This window comes from Etheostoma spectabile, unplaced genomic scaffold, assembly GCF_008692095.1.
Source record: "Etheostoma spectabile isolate EspeVRDwgs_2016 unplaced genomic scaffold, UIUC_Espe_1.0 scaffold00018341, whole genome shotgun sequence".
Lineage (NCBI taxonomy): Eukaryota > Metazoa > Chordata > Actinopteri > Perciformes > Percidae > Etheostoma > Etheostoma spectabile.
Window position 1 is genome coordinate 30044 of NW_022604214.1, and position 22808 is coordinate 52851.

A 22808-nucleotide genomic window follows, 5' to 3' on the forward strand; every position below is an offset into this window, starting at 1 on the left:
AATACATTTTGGTAAAACATCTTAAATCTGTGATGAAAAAAAGATTTTTATTTAACTCATCTTTCAAAATTCTTTAAAAATACAAAAAGGACTAAAGCATTACCCAAAGAGAAATAAAAAAATTAAATAACTTTAAACAACATTAACACAATTTGTCACACTGTACACAAGGTGGGTGTGATGAACACAGGATGAATTAAAGCAGAACACAGAGTAATAAAACATCCAACACGTTCTCACTCTCATCTCATAAGATATGGACGTTTGGTCAGTTGTTACTGGCATTAAAAGTATATATATATTCATATATGCTAAAGTTCCGTGACACCCGGTAATAACAGGACGGTTAAGGACACACACGGGACTTGAACCCCGGTCTCTTGAATGAAGGTCCTGTGTTTGACACATCCACCCCCCCCGACCAACCTCCCTACGACAAATTCCCCATTGCATACTACTCGCTAGATGCTGCTCTCCCCGGTACGTTCCTCACACGCCAAAGGACGCCTTTTTTGTTGCATCAGACGCGGAAAGCCACTGGCCAAACTTCCGTATTTTACGCCATCGGAGTGAGAAAGCGTTGGCTGTAACATAAGTCATTTTCACTAAAAGGCTTTACAATGATAGTAAGTCCATTTTGAATTTAAAAATGTAGCGGTTTACATTTTAAGAACATCTCAGACAGGGTATGAACATCCTTTCTACAACATAACTATAATTTATTTAACATTAGTTAAATAACAAGAATGTGACAGACAAACCAGACAATGAATATGCATTTCATTCTAAAACCATGTGACATGTCTTCCTCTAGTTTTCCTTGTTCCAGGGCAAATAAGTCCATGTCAGTAGAGGGCAGTAGAGAGCAAAAGTCTGTATTCAGAGTACAAAAAGCGTAGATGCACAGGAACAGATGTTTGCACGTTTCTGAGGATCTCTCTGAAAACTTGAAAGAAGCTTGTAAATAGCCTTTAAAGGCCGGGGAAAATAAAGTGTAGTCGGCTGAAATGTCCTCACTTTTGCAAAATGGTCCTTATTTAAAAAAAGTTAATAATACCATGGTTGTCCTCCGTAAAGATGGGTGTCCACAGACACACATCACTCTCCTTTCTCTGTTTGAGATGCTTCTTCTGCTGGAAAACAAAAATAGAATGACTTATTACTATGCATTTTTTTGACTATCAAAGTTCTTTTAATAAGTTTTTGTAATGAGGGTCCACCAAGATTATTTTGGGGCATTTTCAGCCTTTATTTTGACAGGACAGCAGAAGACATGAATGGGAGAGAGAGGGGAATGGCATGGAGCAAAAGGCCGCAGGTCGGAGTCAAACCCGCGTCCACCACATCAGAGTAAACCTCTTTATATGGTCGCCCGCTCTACCAACTGAGCTATCCGGGCGCTTGGGCCCCCCAAGTTTAGACGCAGATGTTGGTGCAGATGGGTCTTGCGCTCTAGGAGGTACAAAGTACATTTTTCATATAGCAATTTTGCAAATTATAAAAATTAAAAGTGCCATCTAATAACCAATTGACGCCAAATTTGGCACAGAGCCTCAATGGCCCATGCGGAACAGCTGTGCTAACTTTTATTTAAGTCAGAATAAATTCTGCGAAGATTCCTCTTGTAGATCACCAACAACAGTTGTGCAGCAGTGTTAAACCCTGAAACACACAGCTCAGATCAGCGGTTACTTGCAGCTCTGCTACAGCAGCAGATAACCTTTAACGTTACCTGCCGGTCACATCGTCTCTAAACAGTCTGCTCAGGGAAGTCCTGCTCAGATCAACAAATGTTAGAGTCCGGCAGCTGCTCACTCTGTTTGTTATAGGACGCACACCGAGCAGATTAATACGCTCACAGATCCAATCTTTGCAGATGTTACCGCTTGGTGTTTGGCTAGATCCACGACTTTGTTCAAGGCCTTAATTTGAGATAATCAAATTTACTTTTAAGACCCCGCGGCTACCTGAACAAAGGTGTGTGCAATTACCTTTAAATCTTCCACGGATTCTTGAAGTCATTAAGGTCCGACAGGAATCTAAGCAGTTTTGGAGGGATGTTGTACTGTTTCCCCCGCTTTTCTGCTTTCGTGCCCCGTTCTGGGTTTATCCCCAGCAGGCACCTGTGGCATACAAACATGTCTAAATTGAAAATGCAAAAATAAATAATACTATAAACCGGACAAAAATGATGGTGAAAACTTACCTCTGGATGAACTCCAGAGTCAGGGCTGCTCCCGTTGGATACTTTATATTCAGCACATAATACAGGCTGAACATATAGCTCACAGCGACTAGTGGACAGCCGATTATGTTAACTGGGACTTCATCCACTGACATCTTGTATCTTCCTTCATCTGTAAAACATAAATAACAACGTACATCTTTCAATTAAACAAATACACAACACCTCCCAATATTTTTAGAGTAGACATGCATTTCCTTACCCATAACTATGATGCACGGGGTGCTTGGCAGCTCTGCTCTGCTCTGAGTAGGCATAGGGGAAATTAGTGAGGGGATATTTGTTGGGCTAAATCATAATTTACTAAATTAAGGAATTGATGTTTTGCAGCAGAACTTACTTCTTCATTTATTAAAAGCACCTTTTGCTCCTCTGAGAGGTACTTCACTAGACCCTGGAGGAGCTTCAATGGGTCTGTAGTAACTCCTGTGATTCCCTTGCTACCAAGAAACTCAGTGATGATCTCGCCCTTCTCCTGAATTTGGTTCAGCAATTTGGTTTGGACAGGAAATCCCATTAGTTTCTCTGTGTGGTCGAGCAGATGGGTGGTGTCGAAGAGGTAAGGCCATTCTTCCATGACTTTGATAATATTTTCCTCACTATTCAGAGTGATGCGCTGGGCATAATATGTTTCAGACATCAGTCTTTTAATGTCACTCTGAGGGAGAAGGTTTTCTTTAAAGGCATCTTGTAGCATTTTCTTTTTACCCTCATTGCTGTTAAAGTCATTCAGTGACTCAGGTTGCCATTGAGTACAACCATAACGGTCAGAAGCTCTGCATTTTTTCTTGGGCCTCTCATCATGGGATGTGCTAAAAGCATACTGTCTTCTGACATTCTCAACCCTGTTCTCCATTTGCATTACAAGGGATGCAAAACCTTGACCCACAACATTTATGCCACATTTGTCCAAGAAGGAATCAGGATATCTCTCAACCAGCTGTTGTGCAACCTGCTTCAACTTGCTTCTGCCTGGTCTGGTGTCAGTAGCCATCATGTCTTCCATGATGATCCGGATCATGTGTCTTCTGTCTTTTGGTAGTGGTCTCTTCTTCTCCTGCAGTGCATTCATCAACGTAACTGGGAACTTCTGCCATGGGATTTGAAACTTCTGTGGAGGTGTCACAGTTGGTGTCACAGTCGGCGTCGCCACCAGATGCTCGTTTAGCGCCACAGTCGGCATTGCCACCAGATGCTCGTTCAAATTTGAATCATTTGAAGCACCGGACACAACAAAGGTGCTCTGAGATGCTAGGGAGGAACAGAAACAATCAAAAAATATGAATTTCAAAAAAAAGAGAATGAGACACTTACAAAGAGCTGAATGTACTGTCATGTGTCATGGGTGTGTGTGTGTGTGTGTGTTTTAATTTCTTATCAAGCCCATTACCTACCTGAGGAAAATGCATGTATCAGCCGCCTGGACTGTATTAACGACAAAATCCCATCCAAGTCAGCTGCTGTTAAAAATGTGCAGTCTTCCAGATTTTTACCTCCAATATCTGTCAACTTGTGTGACAAGAGTCTCTGTTTGCTCCTCTTCCAGTGAAGGCAGTGTGCTTCTGATCTTCTCCCTTACAGGTTCCATGGTGGACTGTGTTTAAGAGTAACCAGCAGTCTGCCACCTTTATGGCAGGGGTTCCCAAAACTTTCAGCCCGCGACCCCCAAAGTAACGGTGCAAGTGACTCGCGACCCCCCCCCCCCCCCCCACTATAAACATTGCGCGCAACCGCGCACGCACTACAGGCGTATCCAAACATGAGCATATTGACGACACAAAATAACACAACAGCCATGACATTATTCTACAGTAATTTACTCATTACTTTAATTTGAACTTAATCTCACCTAATGAGGTGGATGTGCAGTATGTTTGGAGCACAGCAAATTAAAAAGCTCTATATTTTAATTTAAAATAGTTTTTATATACATTACACACTAGGCCCAAAAAATAAAATCCCTTTTACCTATTTCGGCCATACAGTATTCGGTATTTCGTGGTGTTGGTTTTAATCGGTCTGGAGTAACAACTGTGGGCATCAGCGATGGGCCGAAGGTAAAGCCAGAGTAGGTAACGCAGGCTACCACCATGAGTACGGCGTGGATGGACTCCGTTCTTTACCAGAAGGCAGCGCCGGGCGCTCGCTCTGTGGACGGAGCGGTACACGGAGCTAGATGGCCGGTGGCTGCCTACGTGTTTATACAACTTTATACATCCTCAAACTGGCTGGAATCACACACATCCTCTCCAAGGAGGGCACCAGCAGGGACATTGTCTGGAGGAAGTTCAGGCAGCAACTGGCAGAGGAGCTGAGACACGAGTTTAGAGGAGGAAAGGGAGCGGGGCGCGGTCCGCAGCAGCGGGGGGGGGGGGGGGGCGCGGTCTGAGGAGCAATGCGCACCACAGCAGACACCAACACGGAGGCAGTGACAGGTTACGTTAGGTTATAAATGTTCAAAGAAAATACTTTTAGGTGTTATTTGCATGTTTACATACCATATTTTTCAGATGTGAATGGAATAATTACGTTTTACTACTATGCCATGATATGAGTTATTGAAGCACCTGGGCAACTCAAGTGTATAATTAAACACGTTAAATTGTACATTTTGGTGTTATTTCGTTTTTCTAAAGATATCCTAACACAGTACCTGCATTAAAATTGCAATTAGGTATTTATCATGACAGATTATAGAGTTTAGATGGTTCCAGTACTTTTGGAATCCCGGCAGTTGTAGTGTTAATGTTGGAGACCGCTACTCGGAAAGAAAGAAAATCAAAACAGCTGTTCCCTTTTTATTTGGTTGCTTGGTTTTATTTTAAATGTAGCCACTAGTTTTATCTTGTGTTAAAATCATGGCTAACATGCTATTTCTAATCGTTTTTAAATTTTTATTTTATTTCTGGAAATCAACTCGCGACCCCCCCTCTCTGGCTCGCGACCCCCCTTTGGGAATCACTGCTCTAGAACAGCAATCCTCAGCATAACTCCACTGATTCATTTAAACCTATTTGTATAATTAACACAATTGTTATAAATCCACTACACTATGCATTTTGCATTAATCCACCTACTGTACCAAACACCATAATGTAATTTTCATAAACAAATAATATAACACGTATTAATATCTGTGGTACAGACTTCTTAACACAGTAACATTTTTAACACCACCATTTACTTTAAGTAGTTCTTCCTCAACATTTTAAATAAACTTAAATAATTAATAATAATAATCCCAAATTAACCCCCCACCAATAACAAACAGTGAATATGTTTTATCTATAAAATATTTACATCTATCATACAATTACATCTAAAACTACTATAAAAAAACATTACTAATATAAAACAACAATTATTAACAACACACAACTTTGTCTAGATAAAGAGAATAACACCAAAATAATTTTTAAATAAAATAAACAATTTTTTATTCGTCTACTACAATTTCCTCATCTCCCTCTCCATTATGGACTGCTCCATTCCTTTCCCTATGACTGGTGTCTTCCTCCTCATTCCCCTCTCCCGTCTGTGGGACAGCGGTTGACAATCCTGCAATCTCAGGATCTTCCTCCATGTCATCTGCAACCAAAGATAAAAACACATTTATTGTGAATACCCCTTTGCTCTCACAATAATTATTTTAAAAAGTCAAGAAACCATTATATGATGACAAATACCATATTTCTGTACAAAATCACAATCTACACATGCAACATTGTAAACAGTCTGTTACACAGAAGAACAGTTACATTTTATAATGAATATCATAACAATAAATATTCATGTTCAACTTCCTGAACTACTCCTGGTAACATTAGTTTAAGTGTAAGATGGTAACTTTTACTTCAGTTTAACAAATACTACAATCAACCATAAGACCACAGTTTTAAATGAGACAACAGGCACACCACAACTACACCCAAACACTTACCATCAAAAACTGCTGTGGCCAGAAACAACTGGTCTTCCAGTATTAGTATTTTTGCTTGAAGGCGACTCTCCTCAGCCAAGTGACGCTCCTTCTCCCGCCTCAGGTCACATGACATCCACCGGTTCTTTCCTTCGGTAGCCGCTCTGAGCCGACACTCCTTGGACAACACATCCATGACGTCAGCTATGGCTGATGACATTTTGTTATATAATAATAAACTTTATTTCAGACCCAGGGGGATCCATATCAAAATAAGAACATATACAAACACAAAGATACAAAATACAAAAAAATAAAATAAAATAAAGCCTTCCACAATGTTCAGTGTCTAGTATACAGACATGTTCGCCAATGGTTCCACAATCTGGAGGAAAATCTGACAGAACTACGTACAGGGTTAGCCAAAACAGAGATTGTCATTTTCTGACTCAGATACCCTACACATAATTCTATACATCAGGTTAAAATATATACGTAAATATATAATATATATATTATAATATCGTCACAAGACACATTCTCATCCTTCACCATATACGGCAGAAAAAAAGCAACATAATGACATTAAACTACATCACAAAATACTTTACACAATAAAATAAATCATTATTGTAAGTGCAATGATACGTTAAAGTCCAACAAATACTTTATCAAACCATAGGAATGTGTCCGAGGCCAAGTGAGGAATTAACAATGTAAAGATCAAAAAGCCACTGACACGTTCAAATTTGATTCATTCAATAAATTGTCTTGAATCCTCCAGCCATTTTCATTTTATACTAACACTTGCAGTATCCTGAGCCTTTTTGTAAGGTTACAGGAAAACGGCCTATAGTAATTTTATTTCAAGTTTCCTTTTTAACCTTAAAAAAAACAAAGATATTGCAACATACAAAAGACATTGCAATTTATTGCAATTCAAATGCTTTTTACAAAAGCTCCCGCAAAAATCAGGCATTTTGGGCTGCAAAATCCTGGAGAGACTGGTATGTGTCCATGTGTTAATCTGCTGAAAAGTACAATAATGACCCATTTACCCAGGTGTGTGTACATGTTTATGCTGGAGAGCACAATACATCGTCGAGGACTAAATAACATGCAATGTCAAGACAAGAATCCAAGTAAAAAAAAAGAAAAAACGCTCCAAAAATGTATTTACATTTTGTTATAGATTGGCTTCTACAACTAATTTAGATTAGAATAAAACATTACCATTAAAAGACCCATAAAATAACATTATGTGAAGTTTTATTCACAAACAAAACACACTAGCAAATAATTTATATTCATTGAAATTCACACGAACATCAAAAGAATTAATCCAACCACACAATTATATAAACATCCTTCTTAAATTGCCATCATTGTACACTTTGCGCATTAAATTAACCGTATAAAACAATGTGAGTTACACCAATGACAACTCCAAACAATAACAGAGCCCAACTGGAACTACAGCACGTATGGTCCAACAAGACCTCGGACAACAATCTCCAAAACATAGCATAGGCTTACTATCAATGTTCACTTTGCACCACCTAAACAAATGGAAATGAATCTCTACGAAGGAAAACGCTATTTAAATATAAATTGTTACAAAGTGAAACACTTTGTAAGCACAAAGACGGAAATAAAGACAATCTTACCGTGTTAATAAGAACATGAAGTGATCTTTACAGCGGTAAAGAAATGACCAACACAGTAGGGTAGCGTCAAACGTAACCAACGTAAGATATCCGCTACAATTAATTTATCAAAAGTACAAATACTTAAAGTCAATTACATGACTTAATCTGGTTATTGCAAATAATATAATATTGATTTGCGTCAAATCTCAAAACGTGACCTTTGCCAGAAAACCTTGTTTTAACACACACACACACACACACACACAAGCTCTCGCACGCAAGCTCACACACACACACGCTCTCGCATACACACACACACACACAATGTATCCTATAGAAAGGTATTATTCAGTCATCAGGCCATCATCTGTTACCTGTCTTGTTACGGTCCGTAATGTCCGGTATAAATGGCCAAGCGACCAGGCATCCATCCATCCATCTTCATCCGCTTATCCGGTATCGGGTCGCGGGGGCAGCAGCTCCAGCAGGGGACCCCAAACTTCCCTTTCCCGAGCCACATCAACCAGCTCCGACTGGGGGATCCCGAGGCGTTCCCAGGCCAGGTTGGAGATATAATCTCTCCACCTAGTCCTGGGTCTTTATGCAACCAAGCATGTTTAGGTTAATAATTAATTGTTTAACTACATCAAGAGCACTTAAAACAATCGTAATTTATGCCTCGTCAAAATCAGCACATGCCGCCTATGATAATATTTTACTGTAACACATTGGAGAAGTTTGTTACAGGGCGCATTTACACACAAAACACATACAGTCAACAGTGTAACTTCAGTGATTTTTGCAGAAGCTAATAGTTGACATGTTTATAACCACAAATTTGTTTGGTGTTTGAATTTGTGATAAACAGTGAACACGTTTATTAATACAATACTTACAACTATAATTAAACACTAATATAAACAAATAACATGAAAAAAAAAAACAAACACACACCAAAGGTCTTTAGTCGTCCAGCCATGCCATGTCTTCACATTTGAAGGACGCCCGTCTAACACCATAGTCCCAAAGCAGCTCGCGGTTGACGGCTACGTCTTTCGTGGCCAACAACAGTACGGTGTCTTTGGGTCCATCTGCAAAGTTTAGCTGGAACACCACAGGCTTCACATTGAAAGCCTTGCCCGAGTGGTGCAACCCCCTTCCAAAGGTGTCCTTGCCAGGGTGACACTCGCAGGGGAACATCTGGGAATCCATGCATAGTTTTGTCCCCAGGTGTCCCCTGAAGAAGAGATAGCACATCTGTCCCTCTGGTATATCTTTCATCTTCTTCTTCCCCTCTCACTATGAGACGAGCATTCCGTGGTAGTCACATATCACATCACCTTTTGAGAATCGCATGGTAGTGAATACGTATAAATGTATAAACAACTGTTGCTTCCATGGCAACGTCATTGCAACGTTTGGACTTTGCCTTTATTTTTTTCCTCACCTTTACCCTTGGTTTCTCCAAAATCCTTCAAGTCGATCCCCTTCCACTTTTGCTCCACCACTGACTTGATGATGTCTTGGTTGTCTTCTATCGCTGCTTTCAATGGCGATGGCCACATCTGAAGAACATCCCATGCAGAGTGGACATTTGTCCTCCACTTCTCCTTGGCCACAACAGCTTTAACTTTTTCCTCTGTCCTTCTCTGCCTGCCAAAGGAACCTGGGAGTGTGTGAGAGAGAGAGAGAGAGAGAGTATATGACTTCTCATATAGTCCTCTACTCCAGTTGTTTTTCATGTTTTGTTGTTTGCTTTTTTACATTAGACACTAGATATATTACAGTATATAGCGAGATGTGTAGCAGGAGAAAGAGGACCAAAATGGAGGTTGGCAAAAAAACACAAGGGAATAAACTGTTTAAAACTCCACGGAAAAAATCCCAAAGGCCGCAGGGATCTAGGGGAAAAAAGGCGAGAAAGACAGGACTAATACACAAGGAAGAGACTTACAGCAGGGCATACGGAAACAGGCAGCAAGACAAGGTACTGACAGGCAGACAAACTAGAACAATCTGACAAGAGACAAGGGAAGCACAAACATTAACTACACCAGGTAACAAGAGGCAGGTGACAAGAGGGCAGGGAATCAGGTGGGAAACATCAGGTAATCACAAGAGCAGGAAGACACAGGAAGTAAACTAGAGGCTAAACAAGACAAAAACAGACTTCAAAATAAAACAGGAAACAGAACAAGCAGACACACAGGGGATCACAAGACAGCAGGGGGTCAGGGATGCTGGGCGTCCGCTCTGGGTCGGGGAAGCTGGTCGCTGGCTGGAGGGTAGGGGTGGCGCCACCTGGGACTGGGGATCTAAGGGGCCGGGCGCCAGCTGAGGCTGGGGATCCAAGGCGCGGTCGGGGGTCAGAGGCGAGGAACCACGGGCCAGTCCGGGATCATCGAGGCCGCACACCGGCTCCAAGTCCACACAAACGCTTGCCGGAGCTGACTCCCGGGGCTCCTCCTGGGGAGAACTGGTCAGTGGTAGCTCGCTGGTGGGAACCAGGTAGGTCAGTAGGCTCGCCTCCAGCTGGTAGACCTCCCTGGCCATCGCAGCTAAGCCCGGCACCTTTAGGATCCAGGGCTCGTCTGACATGACGCCCCTCATCGGGGAGCAGATGTGAGTTGGCGCCCCACATCAGTCATCTTTCCCAGTTCCCCGAGGAACCGGCGGAGGGCGTATTCCAGCCGAGCGAGCTTCTCCAGACTCCGGCCGGCGCTGGGAGAGGGCCACACTCCTTCTCCACCTACTCCCACCGCACCATCATGAGACGCCATGTCAAGGTGGGGTCCGTCTTGTGTAGGCGGTGGAAGAGACGTCCGCAGCCGGATCGAGCGGGTGGAGGAGCAGCTCAAAAATAGAACCTGCTGTAGATGGACATCTTGGGCTCTCCGCCAATCAGATTAAGCAGCTGCCATTTAGAAGTATCAGCTTTTTTATAGCCGGCTCCAAAGATGAAAGCAACCGCAGACCACATCACACCAAAGCTTAGAAAAACCGTCTTCAGCACCTCGAACAACGGCCAGAGTCTCTGGCATTCAGACAAGCAGAAGAAAACCGTCTCCACTTGTCCACAGAAAGGACACCCACTTAAAAAGTCTTTTTCCGCAGAGGGGATTTATACAAAACCCTCCAGGATGGTTTCACACCACTGTCCACTCCCAGTCTCCGTCTCCACACCGTGTCCACTCTACGGTCCAGTTTATACCTTTTAAGGAATTTCACACACTTGTACATACCCTTCCCTGTGACAGTGTACAAGTTCACAACCTTAGAGTCTGTCACATTTAAAAAATCCCCAGAAAATCCATATAGTTTAGGAAGAAATCCCAGCTCCGGAAATGTCCGCCCCAGCACAATAATCCCGGAGCATCCGACCCTCCTCCACCGTCAGTCTCTCAGTCCACTTCTCTAGAACGGTCCTGGTCTGGCGAAGAGACCTCTGCCCCAGAAGAGAAGCCACAGCAGATGTATCAGTCAGCCCCGGCCCTGTCACCTCCACTATTCTCCTCAGGGTGACAGCTCCAGCGGTGCACAGCCTGTTGGTGAGGCCCTGTGTCCTGCTGTCCTGGACGCCCATCCTAGCAGCATGTATGAGGGGCTCCTCAAACAGCCAATGCAGAGAGCACGTAGGCTCAACTCTCTTCCACTCAAAAAAGTTCCATACCTTAAAAAGTGACTGATAAAAAGGAGATAATCCACACAATTTTATAAACTAAAAACCCAATAATGACGAGTAATACGCTGCTCTGGTATTACGAAGGGCCTTCCTATACGTTTAAGACTATCTTGCCAAATCACACTAAAATTTTTCTAGTTTGTTGAAACGCCAAATCTTCTCAAGTTTCCGTGATATTTGCTTTAATTTGCGAGTTTCAGTGTTATACCATGGAGCTAACCGTCTTTGTTTTATTATCTTCTTTTTTAGAGGGGCAACAGAGTTTTCGGTTTTGAGGCCTCGCCCCTACTATTTACGACATGGCCAGACGTAGTCCGGCTAAGAAGCGGCACTTTTCAGAGGTAGAGATTGAAACCCTGACATCTCAGTTTAATTTGCAGTAACGTGTACACTCTTGTAGCCCTACATGTAAGATGTACCCAAATAAACACACAGTAGCAAAGTTTATGCAGTGTTTTTTTATTTTACCCGTGTTTTTTTCGTGAGTCAGAGCCAGGCAACAGCTGGGAGGGAGAGCATATTAAAAGCCTTTATAAATGAGTTGCATGCTTCTTAGAGAGGAGACAATATGACAACTTTATGAAATGTGTTATTGAATTACATTCCATCTTCTCAACTCCTCCTCGGACAATGAGGAGTCAGTCTGTGTGGTCATCTTATTGGGGTTCTTCACCACTTGAACTTGTCTCAAGATCATCGTCATCAACTTCCAGAGCATTTTGCAGTGCTTTTAACCTTAACCTTCTAGTTTTGTAGCCTGTAACCTTGTCCGGCAGAGCAACGTAAAATCTGTCTGCGGTGCTGGGGTCATGTCTGCGGTGCTGGGGTCATGGCACATCTTCTTGGCCACCTGCTTTCTCTCCGTTTCGGAGAGGTGTTTGCTGGCCTGGAAACCCAAACAAAGACGTTTTTTACAAATGATAAGATAACAGTACTTGACAGCAAATGTATGTCAACAATCTTAAACAACACTCCCAAAAAACCTAAAACACCCAGTCGCTAAATTGTGTTTACGTCAAATTTACTTCAATTTAAATGCAAACATAAACATCATCTCAATTCTAATTCTAGCCCCCAAATTGATGACTCCTACTTCCAAATTCTGATCAATGGCCAGAATCAAACTTATATTAAGTTCTTACTTGAGTGAAGACGCTGCTCTGGACCTGGGTGAAAAGTCACATTCCCCTTCATACCGGCATCCACCCAACACTGTCAGAAATAGGGGTACAGTAAGGGTCCATTTCTGTCCCCCAAGGTACAATCTATACTAACGTACCCCATGGGGCTCATTGTTGGACCTCAAGGAACATATATGGACCTTTTTGAAGGTCAAAAAGGTCCATATATGTTCCCAAGCATTAAAAGCATTTTTTTTTAAAGTTAAAGTACAATATCAAGAGACAGCCTCTGCTAAGTCAAATGTTTTGTAAAAGTTGTTGAACCCTCTGAGCCCGAGACACTCGCCCACGAGTAAAAAAGTACCTCTGATTCATAGTTTAATAACTTTTGAACCATACAAGCGATTTACTCACTTTCGGTTTCGTTTGAATCCTGACGTTTTCGGCTTTACGGCGGTCTTTTCCGGGTCTTTCTAGCCTCTACAGGGGGTTTTCTATCCAGCCTGGAACTTCAGCCTCTTTGGGCTTTAAATCCATACTGTTATATCCAAGATTGGTCCACTTTTTATCCATAATTCATCGCGTTTTGGCTCATTTTCCGCCGCTGGATCGCTCCTCCGTCTCTGCCCTGTCTGTCCCGTCTATTGTTTCAGGAAGCGCATGCCCATATATGGGAGATAAAGGCACCCCTCTTGTATGGAAGGCCAGAGGGGACAAAAATGCCTATAGACTCTATTGAAGGCCAAATAATGCAATATTTAGACACATATTTGCTATAACATTGCTGTGGGTGTAATATAAATAAATATGACATTATTATGTTATTATTGGTTACTACTAAATGTCATGAGAGCAAAACGTCTTGACTTTTTTGGAAAAAAATGCATGTATTTTGTCAACTGTATAAGTTATAATGATTATTTATTCACAGTGTGACTCCCAAGACATATGAGAAGTGTTTTAGAATGGAAAATGGCTTAGGTTTTACTTATATGTCTGTGATATCAATACATATCTGGAAGATTCATTTATTTATTTATTTATTTATTTATTTATCTTAAAGGCCCTACAACCATTTTTAACATGCAAGTGACCTCACTGCAACCCAAATATTCCAATAGCCCAGTTTGTCCTAAAAAAAATGATGTTCATATCTTGACTGTAGACAACAGGGTTGATGTTTTACAAGCTTTTTTATAAAATAAATCCAGACATCCTCAGGGCCCAGAGCGTTAACATAGGCAAAGGCTAATTACTGCTAACTAACATGCTAGTTAACATTAACATAGGCACAGGCTAATTACTGCTAACAAGCATGCTAGTTAACATTAACATAGACACAGGCCAATTACTGCTAACTAACATGCTAGTTGTTTTGCTAGTGTTTTAGAATGGAAAATGGCTTAGATTTTACTTATATGTCTGTGATATCAATACATATCTGGAAGATTAATTAATTTATTTATTTATTTATATATCTTTAAGGCCCTACAACCATTTTTAACATGCAAGTGACCTCACTGCAACCCAAATATTCTAATAACTAGGGATGAGCGAGTACAGCATTATCTGTATCTGTATCTGTATCATGAACTATCCGGATCCGTTCTCGGACTGGGCGGGGCCTAACCCGGAAGTGGTCAGATTTAACCCGGAAGTGGGTCGGGTTCTCTTGAAATGGGGGGGGGGGTTATCAGATATTAAAATAGTTATGGGTTGATCAGAAATTGTTATATTTATTGCTGATTAGAAAACTATTTCCATGACAGCATCAGCATTGAGTGTCATTGGTTTTGTCATGGTAACAAACAAACTATATAGGCCTACAGTATATAACAAGTTTTGCAACAATAAATACAACAATGTGATTGCAATTATTAAGTAAAATGTAATGAACAAGAGTTTTCATACTCAATAATATAACTATTTTTTAACTTTTAAGTTTTCTATGATCAGTGTGATCATATCATATCATTTTTTGGTTCTTTTTATTTTCACACCAGGTATGTGTGAGTGTGTGTGTCTGTGGGTGAGATGTAGAGAGAGAGAGGCGGGGGGTTGGAATGTGTTTGTGTGTGTATCTTAATTTGTAATATTATTCATTTATACCGCAACTGCCTTTTATTTATTTTTTATAAAACACAGCAAGAAAGTTTCAGACACTCAAAAAACTGGTTAGAGCCAGCAGGCGGTTTAAAAAAACAAAAAAACTCCGACGGCAGAGATGCAACACGAGTCGCATTCTACCAACACCATGTCTAAACAAACCCCGTTACCAGAAGTCTCCTGGTTACTAGGTACTAGTTCAAACCGAAGTATAAAACAAACCTGAAGCTTGAAGAAACCCTAAATGTTAACAGAAAAAGCCTGCGGACCTGAGAAGAGACGGAGTGAGCTGTTCACTTCTCTGTGTCCTGAGTGTGTGTGAGCGGAGTTGCACACAGCAACACGAGAAAACTTTGTTAGTAGGGAGGGGCGCTGGGACTAGCCTATCACAGAATAGTGTAGGGGAGGGTGCTGGGACTAGCCTATCACAGAATAGTGTAGGGGAGGGGCGCTGGGACTAGCCTATCACAGAATAGTGTAGGGGAGGGGTGTTGGGACTAGCCTATCACAGAACGGAGACACAGTCAGTGGAGACTTTCACTAAATCCGATTACGGATATTGACTCACATTACTCGGATAATACTTGTACTCGGCAAAAGTGCTTTATCCATACCGGATACTCGTTTCAGCCGAGTATTCGGCTCATCCCTAGTACTAACATTTTAGCATTGTTCAACCAGTAACCAGGAAGAATATCCTTTTAAACATTTCTTCATGAAGGAAATCCTGGACTTCAGAGGTCAGCAAAACTACCCCAACAAGTAGCACTTACTGCATACATGACTCAAGTCAGTGCTTGTGTTTGGGTAGTTTTGCTGTCAGATGATTTCAGTTTACTAGTGTTGGGAAGAATTGTGAAATAGACTGTCTCTGCATTTGTTCAGTGATATGTCTGATGATGAACTCACTACCAAGACAACCCCAAAGAGAAGCACTTATGAACACAACAATCATCAGTGTCTCCATTTGAGATGATCTGAATATGATTACAATGACATCCATCTTCAGTTAGTCTGTAGCATGTCATGTTCAACTGCCCCAACAAGTAGCACTTACTGAATTCAACAATCAAGTCAATGCTAAAGTTAGAGTAATAGGAATGACTTAGAAAACATTTCAGCATTGTTCAACCAGTAAACAAGGATAATATCTTTTTACAACTTTCTTCTTGGAGGAAATCCTGGACTTCAGAGGTCAGCAAAACTACCCCAACAAGTAGCACTTACTGCATACATAACTCAAGTCAGTGCTTGTGTTTGGGTAGTTCTGGTGCCAGATGAATGCATTTTACTAGTGTTGGGAAGAATTGTGAAATAGCCTGTCTCTGCATTTGTTCACAGATATGTCTGATGATGAACTCACAACCAAGACAACCCCAAAGAGAAGCACTTATGAACACAATAATCATCAGTGTCTCCATTTGAGGTGATCTGAATGTGATTACAATGACATCCATCTAAAGTTAGTATTTAGCATTGTCATATTCAACTGCCCCAACAAGTAGCACTTACTGAATTCAATAGTCAAGTCAATACTAAAGTTAGGGTAATAGTACTAACATTTTAGCATTGTTCAACCAGTAACCAGGAAGAATATCCTTTTACAACTTTCTTCTTGGAGGCAATCCTAGAATTCAGAGGTCAGCAAAACTACCCCAACAAGTAGCACTTATTGCATACATGATTCAAGTCAGTGCTTGTGTTTGGGTAGTTTTGCTGTCAGATGATTTCATTTTACTAGTGTTGGGAAGAATTGTGAAATAGACTGTCTCTGCATTTGTTCAGTGATATGTCTGATGATGAACTCACAACCAAGACAACCCCAAAGAGAAGCACTTATGAACAACCCCAAAGAGAAGTACTTATGAACCCATTAATTATCAGTGTCTCTATTTGAGATGATCTGAATGTGATTACAATGACATCCATCTTCATTTACAGTCTGTAGCATTGTCATGTTCAACTGCCCCAACAAGTAGCACTTACTGAATTCAACAGTCAAGTCAATGCTAAAGGTAGAGTAATAAGAATGACTTACCAAAACAATCATTTACCCAGAGACACAATCTAGAATGAATTATATCACATTTTAGCATTGTCCAACTAGTAATACAACGTAAAATAGCTGTTACTGTTAAGTCTTTCGATAATATACTGGGAATCAGTTGTCAGAAAAACAACCCCATAGATTAGCACTAACTAAAATCAATCCAATGCCAATGCTTGAGTTAGACCAACGTCAAAGTCTTACAGTAAGCAACCTTCTTTGCCCATGATCTTCTCCATAGTCCCAATGTTTCTTCTGGCATCTTCTGTGCTGTGGAAGTGATTCCTTACACAGATGTGCCATCTTAAATACTGAATGCAGCCATTTTCACTCAACCACACCTTCTTTTTGATCAAGTTTCAGTGGTCTTGTCTATTGTAAGTAAGGAATGGCTTCATGAATAGACAACCATCATCCCAACGTATGCCATTAACAGTCTATGAGTGGTCAATTAGAGTCCAATAACTTTCTTTGGGGCAACTCCTTTTTCCTCCAGATCGAGCTCATTCAGCATTAGAAAGTACCAGTTAGTGCTGAATATCTATTCCAAAACCCCCATTCTTTTATTTATTTAGCTAGCGGTGGGACAACTGGTGAAATGTACTTGTTCTGCATGTGTTAGTGTCTGATGATGAACTCACTACCAAGACAACCCCAAAGAGAAGCACTTATGAACCCATTAATCATCAGTGTCTCCATTTGAGATGATCTGAATGTGATTACAATGACATCCATCTTCATTTACAGTCTGTAGCATTGTCATGTTCAACTGCCCTAACAAGTAGCACTTACTGAATTCAACAGTCAAGTCAATACTAAAGTTAGGGTAATAGTAATAACATTTTAACATTGTTCAACCATTAACCAGGAAGAATATCCTTTTAAACATTTCTTCATGGAGGAAATCCTGGACTTCAGAGGTCAGCAAAACTACCCCAACAAGTAGCACTTACTGCATACATGACTCAAGTCAGTGCTTGTGTTTGGGTAGTTTTGCTGTCAGATGATTTCAGTTTACTAGTGTTGGGAAGAATTGGGAAATAGACTGTCTCTGCATTTGTTCAGTGATATGTCTGATGATGAACTCACTACCAAGACAACCCCAAAGAGAAGCACTTATGAACACAACAATCATCAGTGTCTCCATTTGAGATGATCTGAATATGATTACAATGACATCCATCTTCATTTACAGTCTGTAGCATTGTCATGTTCAACTGCCCCAACAAGTAGCACTTACTGAATTCAACAGTCAAGTCAATGCTAAAGTTAGAGTAATAGGAATGACTTAGAAAACATTTCAGCATTGTTCAACCAGTAAACAAGGAGAATATCCCTTTTAAACATTTCTTTATGGAGGAAATCCTGGACTTTAGAGGTCAGCAAAACTACCCCAACAAGTAGCACTTACTGCATACATGACTCAAGTCAGTGCTTGTGTTTGGGTAGTTCTGGTGCCAGATGAATGCATGTTACGAGTGTTGGGAAGTATTGTGAAATAGCCTGTCTCTGCATTTGTTCAGATATATGACAGGTGATGAACTCACTACCAAGACAACCCCAAAGAGAAGCACTTATGAACCCATTAATCAATGGTGTCTCCATTTGAGATGATCTGAATGTGATTATAATGACATCCATCTTCATTTACAGTCTGAAGCATTGTCATGTTCAACTGCCCCAACAAGTAGCACTTACTGAATTCAACAGTCAAGTCAATGTTAAAGTTAGAGTAATAAGAATGACTTACCAAAACAAGCATTTATCCAGAGACACAATCTAGAATGAATTATAACACATTTTAGCATTGTCCAACTAGTAATACAACGTAAAATAGCTGTTACTGTTAAGTCTTTAGATAAAATACTGGGAATGAGTTGTCAGAAAAACAACCCCATAGATTAGCACTAACTAAAATCAATCCAATGCCAAAACTCGAGATAGACCAAAGTCAAAGTCTTACAGTAAGCAACCTTCTTTGCCCATGATCTTCTCCATAGTCCCAATGTTTCTTCTGGCATCTTCTGTGTTGTGGAAGTGGTTCCTTACACAGATGTGTCATCTTAAATACTGAATGCAGCCATTTTCACTCAACCACACCTTCTTTTTGATCAAGTTTCAGTGGTCTTGTCTATTGTAAGTAAGGAATGGCTTCATGAATAGACAACCATCATCCCAACGTATGCCATTAACAGTCTATGAGTGGTCAATTAGAGTCCAATAACTTTCTTTGGGGCAACTCCTTTTTCCTCCAGATAGAGCTCATTCAGCAATAGAAAGTACCAGTTAGTGCTGAATATCTATTCCAAAACCCCCATTCTTTTATTTATTTAGCCAGCGGTGGACAACTGCTGAAATGTACTTGCTCTGCATGTGTTCGTGTCTGATGATGAACTCACAACCAAGACAACCCCAAAGAGAAGCACTTATGAACACAATGATCATCAGTGTCTTTATTTGAGGTGATCTGAATGTGATTACAATGACATCCATCTTCATTTACAGTCTGTAGCATTGTCATATTCAACTGCCCCAACAAGTAGCACTTACTGAATTCAACAGTCAAGTCAATGCTAAAGTTAGGGTAATAGTAATAACATTTTAACGTTGTTCAACCATTAACCAGGAAGAATATCCTTTTAAACATTTCTTCATGGAGGAAATCCTGGACTTCAGAGGTCAGCAAAACTACCCCAACAAGTAGCACTTACTGCATTCATGACTCAAGTCAGTGCTTGTGTTTGGGTAGTTTTGCTGTCAGATGATTTCAGTTTACTAGTGTTGGGAAGAATTGTGAAATAGACTGTCTCTGCATTTGTTCAGTGATATGTCTGATGATGAACTCACTACCAAGACAACCCCAAAGAGAAGCACTTATGAACACAACAATCATCAGTGTCTCCATTTGAGATGATCTGAATATGATTACAATGACATCCATCTTCAGTTAGTCTGTAGCATTGTCATGTTCAACTGCCCCAACAAGTAGCACTTACTGAATTCAACAGTCAAGTCAATGCTAAAGTTAGAGTAATAGGAATGACTTAGAAAAAATGTCAGCATTGTTCAACCAGTAAACAAGGAGAATATCCCTTTTAAACATTTCTTTATGGAGGAAATCCTGGACTTTAGAGGTCAGCAAAACTACCCCAACAAGTAGCACTTAATGCATACATGACTCAAGTCAGTGCTTGTGTTTGGGTAGTTCTGGTGCCAGATGAATGCATTTTACTAGTGTTGGGAAGAATTTTGAATTAGCCTGTCTCTGCATTTATTCAGAGATATGTCTGATGATGAACTCACTACCAAGACAACCCCAAAGAGAAGCACTTATGAACACAATAATCATCAGTGTCTCCATTTGAGGTGATCTGAATGTGATTACAATGACATCCATCTTCAATTAGTATTTTGCATTGTCATGTTCAACTGCCCCAACAAGTAGCAATTACTGAATTCAACAGTCAAGTCAATGCTAAAGGTAGAGTAATAAGAATGACTTACCAAAACAATCATTTATCCAGAGACACAATCTAGAATGAATTATAACAGATTTTAGCATTGTCCAACTAGTAATACAACGTAAAATAGCTGTTACTGTTAAGTCTTTAGTTAAAATACTAGGAATCAGTTGTCAGAAAAAAAAACATAGATTAGCACTAACTAAAATCAATCCAATGCCAATGCTTGAGTTAGACCAATGTCAAAGTATTACAGAAAGCACCCTTCTTTGCTCATGATCTTCTCCATAGTCCCAATGTTTCTTCTGAAATCTTCTGTGTTGTGGAAGTGGTTCCTTACACAGATGTGCCATCTTAAATACTGAATGCAGCCATTTTCACTCAACCCCACATTCTTTTTGATCAAGTTTCAGTGGTATTGTCTATTGTAAGGAAGGAATGGCTTCATGAATAGACAACCATCATCCCAATGTATGCCATTACCAGTCTATGAGTGGTCAATTAGAGTCCAATAACTTTCTTTGGGGCAACTCCTTTTTCCTCCAGATAGAGCTCATTCAGCATTAGAAAGTACCAGTTAGTGCTAAATATCTATTCCAAAACTCCCATTCTTTTATTTATTTAGCCAGCGGTGGACAACAGCTGAAATGTACTTGCTCTGCATTTGTTATTGTCTGATGATGAACTCACAACCCAGACAACCCCAAAGAGAAGCACTTATGAACCCATTAATCATCAGTGTCTCCATTTGAGATGATCTGAATGTGATAACAACGTCATCCATCTTCATTTATAGTCTGCAGCATTGTCATGTTCAACTGCCCCAACAAGTAGCACTTACTGAATTCAACAGTCAAGTAAATACTAAAGTTAGGGTAATAGGAATGACTTAGATAACATTTCAGCATTGTTCAACCAGTAAACAAGGAGAACAAGGAGAATATCCCTTTTAAATATTTCTTCATGGAGGAAATCCTGGACTTCAGAGGTCAGCAAAACTACCCCAACAAGTAGCACTTACTGCATACATGACTCAAGTCAGTGCTTGTGTTTGGGTAGTTTTGCTGTCAGAGGATTTCATTTTGCTAGTGTTGGGAAGAATTGTGAATTAGCCTGTCTCTGCATTTGTTCAGAGATATGTCTGATGATGAACTCACTACCAAGACAACCCCAAAGAGAAGCACTTATGAACACAATAGTCATCAGTGTCTCCATTTGAGGTGATCTGAATGTGATTACAATGACATTCATCTTCAGTTAGTCTGTAGCATTGTCATGTTCAACTGCCCCAACAAGTAGCACTTACTGAATTCAACAGTCAAGTCAATGCTAAAGTTAGAGTAATAGGAATAACTTAGAAAAAATGTCAGCATTGGTTAATGGGAATATCCCTTTTAAACATTTCTTTATGGAGGAAATCCTGGACTTTAGAGGTCAGCAAAACTACCCCAACAAGTAGCACTTACTGCATACATAACTCAAGTCAGTGCTTGTGTTTGGGTAGTTCTGGTGCCAGATGAATGCATTTTACTAGTGTTGGGAAGAATTTTGAATTAGCCTGTCTCTGCATTTATTCAGAGATATGTCTGATGATGAAATCACTACCAAGACAACCCCAAAGAGAAGCACTTATGAACACAATAATCATCAGTGTCTCCATTTGAGGTGATCTGAATGTGATTACAATGACATCCATCTTCAATTAGTATTTAGCATATTTCATGTTCAACTGCCCCAACAAGTAGCACTTACTGAATTCAACAGTCAAGTCAATGCTAAAGGTAGAGTAATAAGAATGACTTACCAAAACAATCATTTACCCAGAGACACAATCTAGAATTAATTATAACAGATTTTAGCATTGTCCAACTAGTAATACAACGTAAAATAGCTGTTACTGTTAAGGCTTTAGATAAAATACTAGGAATCAGTTTTCAGAAAAACAACCCCATAGATTAGCACTAACTAAAATCAATCCAATGCCAATGCTTGAGATAGACCAACGTCAAAGTCTTACAATAAGCAACCTTCTTTGCTCATGATCTTCTCCATAGCCCCGATGTTTCTTCTGGCATCTTGTGTGTTGTGATATAGAAGCAGTGGAAGTGGTTCCTTACACAGATGTGCCATCTTAAATACTGAATGCAGCAATTTCCACTCAACCCCGCCTTCTTTTTGATCAAGTTTCAGTGGTCTTGTCTATTGTAAGTAATGGATGGCTTCATGAATAGACAACCATCATCCCAATGTACGCCATTAACAGTCTATGAGTGGTCAATAAGAGTCCAATAACTTTGCTGAATATCTATTCCAAAACTCCCATTCTTTTATTTATTTAGCCAGTGGTGGAGAACAGCTGAAATGTACTTGCTCTGCATTTGTTAGTGTTTGATGATGAACTCACAACCAAGACAACCCCAAAGAGAAGCACTTATGAAACCATTAATCATCAGTGTCTCCATTTGAAATGATCTGAATGTGATAACAATGACATTCATCTTCATTTACACTCTGTAGCATTGTCATGTTCAACTGCCCTAACAAGTAGCACTTACTGAATTCAACAGTCAAGTCAATG

The 22808-nt window shown here is 40.3% G+C and overlaps 1 long non-coding RNA gene across 2 annotated transcripts; it reads right to left on the reverse strand.

Annotated features, from left to right (window-relative positions):
* Positions 1–982: 982 nt before the first annotated feature.
* On the reverse strand, positions 983–2307 carry LOC116680131 (uncharacterized). Of its 2 annotated transcripts, none has more exons than XR_004329642.1 (3): positions 2207–2307; positions 1992–2123; positions 983–1133 (listed from the first exon to the last, which is right to left on the reverse strand). It is a non-coding gene; the product is annotated as an uncharacterized LOC116680131 (long non-coding RNA). The 2 variants fall into 2 exon arrangements; XR_004329643.1 differs by having other exon boundaries at positions 1116–1130.
* Positions 2308–22808: the final 20501 nt, after the last annotated feature.